Raw genomic sequence first — 9,146 nt, 5'->3', positions numbered from 1 at the left:
CCAAATTACCCACTCTCTGCTCACACAGTCTCTGCCCCAGGACTGCCAGGAAGAGCACAAAAGCCAAACAAACCCAGAAGCGGCAGCAGAAGCTTCTCCAGGAGGAAGTTGCTCACTGCAACTAGCCCCTTTGCCAAAGAATTGTGTGGTGTCTCGTCACGCACCCCATTTTAACTCCTGAAGCTGGGGGCAGAGTCTAGGTGAGGAGCCCTGGGGGTTTCCATCACAGTTTCTTGGCCTCCGCCTGCACGTGACCTCAGATGACGTTACTTTCCTACTTTCTTTGCTTCTTTCTGTTCTGTTGGCCAACACTTCTCTCAGCAGCTGAGGGAAGGCTAGTTGAGTTAGGAGAAAAAAGTCTAGGGTCTATAAGATAGAACTCAAGTTCAATTATTCCAGAGCAGTGGTCAAGGTCATGGTGCGTCAGACTCATATATGCAACAGTTCTCAAACTTTAATGTGTTCAAGAGTTGCTGAGGGAGCTGTGGCTAAAGTCACCTGTTAAAAACAAAGCTGTCTATCCATGAGGCTGTCTATGTAGGGGGCCTGGGGTAGGGCCAAGGAACCTGCAGTTTTAGCAAATGCCCCAGATTATTTGAGGCAGCCGGTCTACAGAACACTCCATGAGAAATCAGTCCTAAGAGGCTGGGCACAGTGGTTCAGGCCTGTAATCACAGCATGGTGGGAGGACAAGGCAGGTGGATTGCCTGATATCATGGGTTCAAGACCAGCCTGAGCGAGACCCTGTCTCCAAAAATAGCTGGGTATTGTGGTGGGCACCTGTAGTCCCAGCTACTTGGGAGGCTGAGACAAGAGAATTGCATGAGCCCAAGAGTTTGAGGTTGCTATGAGCTATGAAGCCATGGCACTCTACCAAGGGTGACATAGTGAGTGAGACTGTCTCAAAAAAAAAGGAAAGAAAAGAAAGAAAGGAAGGAAGGAAGGAAGGAAGGGAGGGAAAGAAAGGAAGGAAGGGAAAGGAAGGAAGAAAGGAAAAAGGAAGGAAGAAATCCATCCTTAGGAGCCCAGTTAATAATACCAATATCTGGGTCTGGCCACACACTTAGTGATTCAGAAGTGGCAGCCCTGTCTGTGTCATATTCCACACAGGAATTTCAGCACACTGCAGAAATTATTTAATTTAGAAAGAATAAGCTAGACTTACACTTTTGAGGTCCATTTCTCCATAGCCATCACCGTCTAAAAATCTAGGCACATGGTTGCTGGCACAGAAACCTTGAAGGTAAACTTGCATGTGTCCCAGCAACTGAGATTCTTAAATAAAAAGGACTACAGAAACAGAGAGCATGCTTGTGGTAATTTTACAGAGCTTTCCTCTGTTTTCCTGGGTGTGGCAGGAAGCCCCAAGGTGAACACGGCCGCCTAGAGCTGCCCACCGCCTGGGAGGCTGTCCTGCTCTGTGCTGTTTGGGAGCAAGCAAGGCAGTGGCAGCTGTGTCTGCCAGTCACACGTGAATCCTGAGCAGCTATGTAGCACCCCCAGCTGGGCTCTGAGCAGCTGCCCAGAGAAGAGTGTTCGTTTTGGCAGGGCTGTCTGCACCTGGGCAGAGTGATGTCACCTACAGGAACTTCAGACTCACTGGAGCACGGACAAACCCTCTCGGGAAGCTGAGCAGCCTCAGCACTGATGACAGCTAACTCCCCTGCAGGATCTGTGGTCAGCCTTGCCTTCTGGGGCAGGCTGCTTCTCAGGCAACCAGAGCCTTCGTTGTGAGTTTATGGTAAAGCTAAAGTTTCATTCAAAGTAACATAACCTTATTTCGCAGTCCTCAAAAGGCAAGTGGAAACCGTGACCCAGACTCACGTTAGCTACGCTTAGCTGCTGACTTGGCCTCCCAGGTCCACTCAGCACCACTGCGGTTGTCAAAGCCCTCGCAAGCCGTCGCTCCCTTCCACTCTTTCAGAAAGCCTGTTCCAAACCAGAAACGATACAAACTAGCAGTCTGAGGGGCTGCTCCGGGCCAGGCATTGCACTAGACAGGGCATCAGCATCTTATTCAATATTCACCAAACCGTATAAGGGAGAGAGTCCCTTCTATAGATGAGGAAACTGGGGATCCAAGAGGTGAAGCAGCCTGCCCAGAGCCCCATAACCAAGGACAGGCCGGCACCCGTCCATGTGCCAGGCTGAATGGAGGCAAGGCCCTTTCCCTCCCGTCCATTCATTCTACAGCAACGAACGGCGTTCTCTCTGAAGGCTTCCCTCAGCCCGTCAACACGCTCAAGCCTCAGGCCCTCACTCTTCGGCCCTTCCTGTCAGCCATCTCAGGTGGGCTCAGCCCTACTGTCCCTGGCCTCCTTCCTCCTGCCTTGTCACAGTCTCCTGACATTGCCTGCACCCCTCTGACTCTTCCAGTGCTGGCCTCTGGAGCCCAGGGGTTCCTTGAGACTCAACCACTATGACACTTCTCTCAGGAAGTCTTTCAGTCTGCGGCCACCATGTGATCTCAGTACGCGCTGAAGATGCCCCCATCTCAACATGACATACCAGGCTGAAGTTTTTGTTTTCTGTCGGTATTCCCCACTAACGTGAAGTTTCATGACGGTGGATGACTGGCACTCCCACACATAGGCTCTTGGTATTTGTCAAACCAACAAGAACAGACTCACATGCTTCATGCACCAAAGTCACGGGCAACAAAGAAGGCAAACAGTATTTTAATACCAGACAGTAAGTACAACCTTGTGAAAATCACTCAGACTTGGAAGAGGGAAACCAACTGAAATATGGTAACCAAAGTATGCAGGGAAGAGTATTCCACGCAAGTTCGGTGTGTGACTCTGGAGTCTGAGCACCTGGACTTGGGTCTCGCCCGGCTCCCCCACTTGCTACCAGGGTGATCTGGAGCAAGTTGCTTTCCCTTTCTGTGCCCTGGTTCTTCTATCTATAAAATGGATTGTGTGAGGATTAGATGGGATAATCTACATGCAGGATTCAAAATAAACACTGTTGGGCAGCGCCTGTGGCTCAAGGAGTAGAGTGCCAGCCCCACATACGGGGTGGGGAGGTGGCAGGTTCAAGCCTGGCCCCGGTCAAAACTACAAAAAATAAATAAAAATAAAAATAAAAAATAAATAATATACTGTTAATGCTTGGTGAATGTTATATTTTTTTGTTCACACATACAAAAAAATTGGACTTAATAGAAAAAGTAGAGGGAGGAAACTAAATGGAAATAATAGTTGTAACATTTCGAGAGAGTATGGTACCAATCACCAGGCCAGATAAAACAAATGCAGGTCAGAAGTGATCCACCCTAGAGGCCCAGAGATCTTCATTATTATAAACGTTTTAATTAGCTGCTGTATCTGAAAATAAACTTTACATCATAAAAAAGAAATTCAAAGTCCTGACTTCTGCTGACAAGCTGGCTGACTTGGCAGCTCTGGGCTTCTACCTGGCCCTGAAAAAAAATGGTCTGCACTTGAGCAGTCCCTGTCACTGCCCACTTCAGCGTGGACACATGCTCCCAGGTAGCCTCAGCCACCACAGGCCCTCCTGCTTCTCCCCAGCCAGCCTCATGCTACAGGCATTTGAGTTTGCGACCTTGGCCATAGATGATGCTTTCACAATAACAACAAAATTAATTCTTATGTATAGGTAGGTGATCTCCCTCTGCTTAAGAACCTATCACATCTACCTAGTATTTCCAGCATCGAACTCAAATTTTAAATGCTTCCTCCTCCACTGGGGCCCCACCACCTGACTTCCCATTCAGCCTCCATTCCCACCAGGCCCACTGCCCACGGCTTCCCGCCTGCCCCAGTGGCCTCTCTCCCTTCTGCTCTCCAGAGTCCCCCTCGCCTAGGAACAGCTCCTGTGAAGTTGCCCTCTTTTATAGCCTACAGGTGGTCTCCTGTCTCCAAGTCTATACTGAACTTGGGACAGGGGTGACTGTCACTAAAGCGCAGTTGGTGCTTTCCACCTCCACAGCTCCCTCCGTAGGCTTCCCCTCAGCCCCTTCTCACCTGGCCTGCTCGTGAACTTCTGTGGCTTAGAATCAGAATGGGATTGAGGTTAGGGGGTATGAATAGGACAAAAGGTGTGGAAGGTAAGAAGAAAGAACAAGAGAACTAGAGAAAATTGAGCGTGAAGGGGGAGGGGCCTACACCCCGGTGGGGAAGTTCCCAGGCCCCAATTGCCTTCAGCCTTTTTGGGCCCCGGGGTTCTGTTTCTCAGGGGGTTGGAGGCTCCGTGGGGGCTGACACCTCACTTGTGTTCCTGTGTCTCTCCGAGCTGGCCCAGGGCTGGCCTGCACAGGTTCAGGCAGAGTGACTGATCTCAGCGTCCTCAAGTGTTCAGGTGAATGACCTGAAGAAGACGTGGAGCATCAAGAAAGTGAGATCTTCATTTTCACCTCCTGGCAGAAGTGTGATCTTCAGTTTCACCTCCTGGCAGAAGTGTGACGAAATCAGACACCAACGTGGTTTTGTGCATCGGTGAATAACCAGGAAGATGCTTCAGGCTAGAGAGCCTTGGTTCTTGAGCGGGCTGGCTTGACAGTCAGCTGGCCGGGGAGGGGCTTGCCAAACCCCAGCCTGCAGGGCTGACCCCTGGAGCTTAGCTTCAGCAGGTTTGGGGCGGGGTCCAGAACTTGATTTTCTAACAACTTCCAGATGCTGCTGATGCTGCTGGTGGGGACTCACACTTTGAGAAACTGGCTCTAGAGTTCAGGGCTGAGGTCTAACCCCAAAGCCACATCACTCCACCACTCTACAGAAGAAAAGTGACAGTCCCCTCCACTGTCTAGCTCGTCATTTCATCTTCCCCTTCAGAGCCTTTGCATGGGCCATAGACGCCCATGACTGGGTGGAGGGTGCCCCCTTGTGGTCATAATAGAAAATTACCTGAACTGCAACACCTTTGCTCTTCCTTTTAAACAATGTTTGCCAAACTTCTAATTTTACTTCTCTGACAAAGATCCTGGGAAACTTGGGATGGTCATCATTCACCAGATATGGTGAAGAGGAGGGGCCAGAGGTCTGATCAGTGTGCGATGGGCCAACTAGTTGGCCCAAAGGTGACCAAAATGGCAGAAATTGGTTCTCACGGTTTGGGGGTTTTACAGGGTGAGAAGGTGTCTTAGGAGAACAGTCCGGAATTTAGTTGCTCGCTAAATTCTCTCTGGGAGAATGTGCACAATTACAAAGTCCTTGAAGTACCTTGAGACTAAGAAGAGACCTTAAAATGACTTTGAACCACGCTTATTTTTTCTGATATTAGAACGGTGGGGTGATGAACTCCAGTCTATGCCAAAATTCTGTGGAGCAATTGTCACCCCTTGATTTGGAGCAAGCGGGCAACTCTCTGCTTTTAGCGGCTGGGACAATACTGTTACAGGATTCACTGCCACCTAGCGCCGGGCCTGGAAACAGCCGAGGTTGATAACAGGAAACAGGGTCAGGCTTCAGCGGGCGTTAGATTCACCGGGAAGGGTTGGAAAGCATCGATTTCTGGGTCCACTCCCAGAGTTTCTCATTCAGCACGACTGGGGTAGGGCCTGAGAATCTGCCCTTCTAATACCTTCCTGGGTGATGCTGATGCTGATGCTGCTTGGGGGATGCCCTTTGGGATAACATTTGTAATTCTCCTTTTGGGGAGGGGCAGAGTCTCTGTCGCCCTCGGTAGAGTGCTATGGCGTCCCAGCTCACAGCAACCTCAAACCCCTGGGCTCAAGCGATTCTCTTGCCTCAACCTCTCCAGTAGCTGGGACTACAGGTGCCCACCACCACGACCAGCTAAGTTTTTCTATTTTTAGTAAAGATGGGGGTCTCGCTGTTGTCAGGCGATCCCGGAGTGCTAGGATTACAGTTGTGAGCCAACGCCCCGGCCTGGAATTGTCCTTCTACCCGTCACTCACCGCACTTGACTATGAAGCAGTCAAAATCTAAGTAATGAAGAGCCTCTGCACCTGGGCACTGTTGCTATTTTGACCTGGCAATTCTCTGTTGTGGGGGAGCCTGTCCCACACGCTGTAGGGTGGTGAACAGCATCCCTGGCCTTCCGGATGACAGTAGCAGTCCCTCCTCCCAAAACGGGCCTGGAAGGCACAATTGCCACCACTCTGAAAGGTGGGACTATTTCCCTCTCCCATTTGGTAGACTGTGCAGGTATCCTCAGGAATTGCCTTACATGTGACATACACATGTAATAAGCTCTCAGTTCTCCATGACAACAGAAAAATGACTTCCATTTCTTGAGTACCTACTTCGTGGGAGTTATTCTGCTAATGCATTATTTAAAATGAAATCCATGATAGCCTGTCGCTACAAACCCAAGGGGCGTGCCAATTGGCCCGGGACCCATCTGTGGCCGAGGCTGAGACAACCAGGGAGCATCCTCTCCCCAGTCGGAAGTGCTAGGAGGCGGGCCAGTCCGCAAACCGATAGGACGCCGTGAATATTTTGCCCAGGAAGAGCTGGCATGTCCGGAACGAAGACAATGTCGCCCGCCCGTGTACGCCGTGATGAGGCCCGGGCCCCGGAGGAGGAGAAGGAACGTGAGCCGAGAGTGCTGCTCGCTGAGCAAGAGGCTGGCACAGAATTTCTACCGAAGAAAGCTGGACATCAGAACTCGCTGCCTGAGCTTGAAATAGGAGCCCCAAGTTCTGGCCCTGTGGACTTGTTTTGGGAGCTTCTGGATGAGGGGAAAGGGACGACAAGAGAAGAAAAGTGACAGGGAAAGAATGGCAAGAGGCATCCTGACGTACCTGGGCCAGAGTGCAGCGGAGGCCCAGACACAACCCCCGTGGTACCAGCTCCCCCCAGGACGGGGAGGCCTCTCACCTGGCCCAAGCCCAGATGAGAAGGGCAAGAGTCTCCTGGACCCTCTGCGGAGTTGCAAAAGCATTTCAGGAAGAGAAGGCGCAATGGTGAAGGCATCACAACAGAAACGAAAAGGAGGGGCCTGAGAAACAGCGGCCTAAGGAAACCCCAGCCCTGGACCAGCTTCCAGATGACCCTCTTCGGAGGGAAACAGCTGAGAGGGCTCGGGCAGAAGCCCTCTTGGCCGGGGTCCAAGGCCGAGCACATGAGGGTCAGTTGGAGGAAGAAGAGACAGATGACCGTGGGCCGCGTACAACTCCCAGTTCAACCCCAGCTGGCCTGCCCCGCCCCATGATAGGACCACCTTGCTCACTGACTCCTAAGGGGGTACAGGAGAGGCCACTGCTGCCAGCCATCATATAAAACTATTTATTCATAAATATTTTCCAAAATGAAATTCCTGTTTTAAAAATTGTTGATATATTTAAAATTTTTATGTCCAGACTGTGTGTTTAACCCTTATGCCAGCTCCTCATTCCTGCTAGGCACATTTCAAGCTCTGCCCAGCTACGCACACTACTGGCTGCCAAGCCAGATAAAGCCTCTGCCCAGCTGCTTCTGGCCTTTATATGTGGAACAACATGTGCCAATTTGACTTCCACATCCTCCAATTTCTGCCTGCATTTCAGCTATTTTATCAGACTCGCATACCTATTCATGTACTCTGCAATCTGTCCTTGGGATATTTCTACTTATTTAATGATGAAGACTACAGTTTTTAAAAATTTAACAAACATTGGAATACCTCATCTGGCGGCCAGACTGTGTTGACTATTATTATATCTTTGTTCCAATAGCTTTTCCAGTGGCTGTTTTCCAACACAGTCTGTGTTTGTTGGTGCACACCAGAGCTCTTCCAGCTTAGCCAATGCTAATCACTGATGCGCACACGTTCCATCACACGCTTGTGCTTTCTGGTTTATCTCACAACATCTAGGAGTGTTCATCCCCCTTCAGCAATTTTGCCTTTTCATTAGCCCCTTTACGATGTTTTTCTCTGGAGATCCTTGTATTATCCTTAGTAAACATTTCTGATCATGTAGGGAACCAATATATTCTCCAAGAAAATTTGCAATAAACCCTTCAGTCTCAGCACATTTCTTCGTTCACATTTTACAGCTATGAAAATCAAGACAGACTTACATACCGAGGTCCATGTGTACCTGCAGAGAGTAGTGATGGGAGCCGATCCTATGATGCTTCCAGGAGCCACGTGCTGCGCTCAGCTCTTGGTGGGCATCACCTTATCCGTTTCTTCCAATAGACCTATGAGGGAGGGGCTATGACGGTTGCCAAGTTAGAGGCCATAAGGAGGCACAGAGAGCTTTAGTGACTGGCCCAAGTTCACCTAGCTGGTTACCAGCTAGTTACCGGCAGAGCTGGAGATCATATCAAGGTCTGGTTACCAGCTAGTTACAAGCAGAGCTGGAGATCATATCAAGGTCTATTTGATGCTAAAGTTGATCTCCTAATCTCTGCATTCCATTGTCAGAAAAGATGATTTGCAAATATTCTTGTTTCTGAGTTCTTAAGGATGTGGTTCTGCAGATTATATACTATACCCAGGATGCCATCAGACTTCTCTCGATGGGGAAGAAATATATATATATATATATATTCTATGAACTATATCTAAAGACAGGACCTCTCAGGATGCAGGGCTCTTGACTTGAACAGGGGGCTGAGCTCTATGAGGAGCTCCCACCGTGAGACCACATCAGAACACATGAGAACTCAGTGCCAGGACAGCACCAGGTTTAGGAGTGGATGGGGGGTATGGAAATGGTGAGTAAAGATGATTCCTTCAAGAAGACAGGCCTCCAGGGGGAGGGGGGGTCAGGGAGGGAGAGAGGGAAGGTAGGAGCTGAAGGCTGGAAGGTCTCAGAGAGGGGTTGTGCTTTTGCTTTGCACATTTGTCAACCACTTGAGAATGTTGCCAAGCTGATGAGAAAACATTACGAGCTGAAGACACAGGAGAGCATGGGAAGGGGGTAGATGTTGAATCAGTGAGGACGCCAAAGAGGGAAGCTTTTTGATACCCATGTTGGGGGAACATGTTTGCTGGGTCTGACACCCAAGCCTGCCCAGAGTGCATCACCCTCTGGCTTCCCACCATCAGCCTGATCATCTACAAGGATCAAAGATACCGGGCGGCGCCTGTGGCTCAGTGAGTAGGGTGCCGGCCCCATATACCAAGGGTGGCAGGTTCAAACCCGGCCCTGGCCAAACTGCAACAAAAAAATAGCCAGGCGTTGTGGCGGGCACCTGTAGTCCCAGCTGCTTGAGAGGCTGAGGCAGGAG

The 9,146-nt window shown here is 50.1% G+C and overlaps 1 pseudogene; it reads left to right on the top strand.

Moving 5' to 3' along the window:
* Positions 1–1,216: 1,216 nt before the first annotated feature.
* LOC128568524 (leukocyte receptor cluster member 1-like) lies at positions 1,217–7,168 on the top strand (annotated as a pseudogene).
* The last annotated feature ends 1,978 nt before the right edge of the window (positions 7,169–9,146 follow it).

The sequence above is a fragment of the Nycticebus coucang genome, chromosome 17 (genome assembly GCF_027406575.1).
Source record: "Nycticebus coucang isolate mNycCou1 chromosome 17, mNycCou1.pri, whole genome shotgun sequence".
In the NCBI taxonomy this organism is placed as follows: Eukaryota; Metazoa; Chordata; class Mammalia; order Primates; family Lorisidae; genus Nycticebus; species Nycticebus coucang.
Note: the sequence above shows the minus strand (reverse complement) of the source record. Positions and strands in the feature narration are given on the sequence as shown.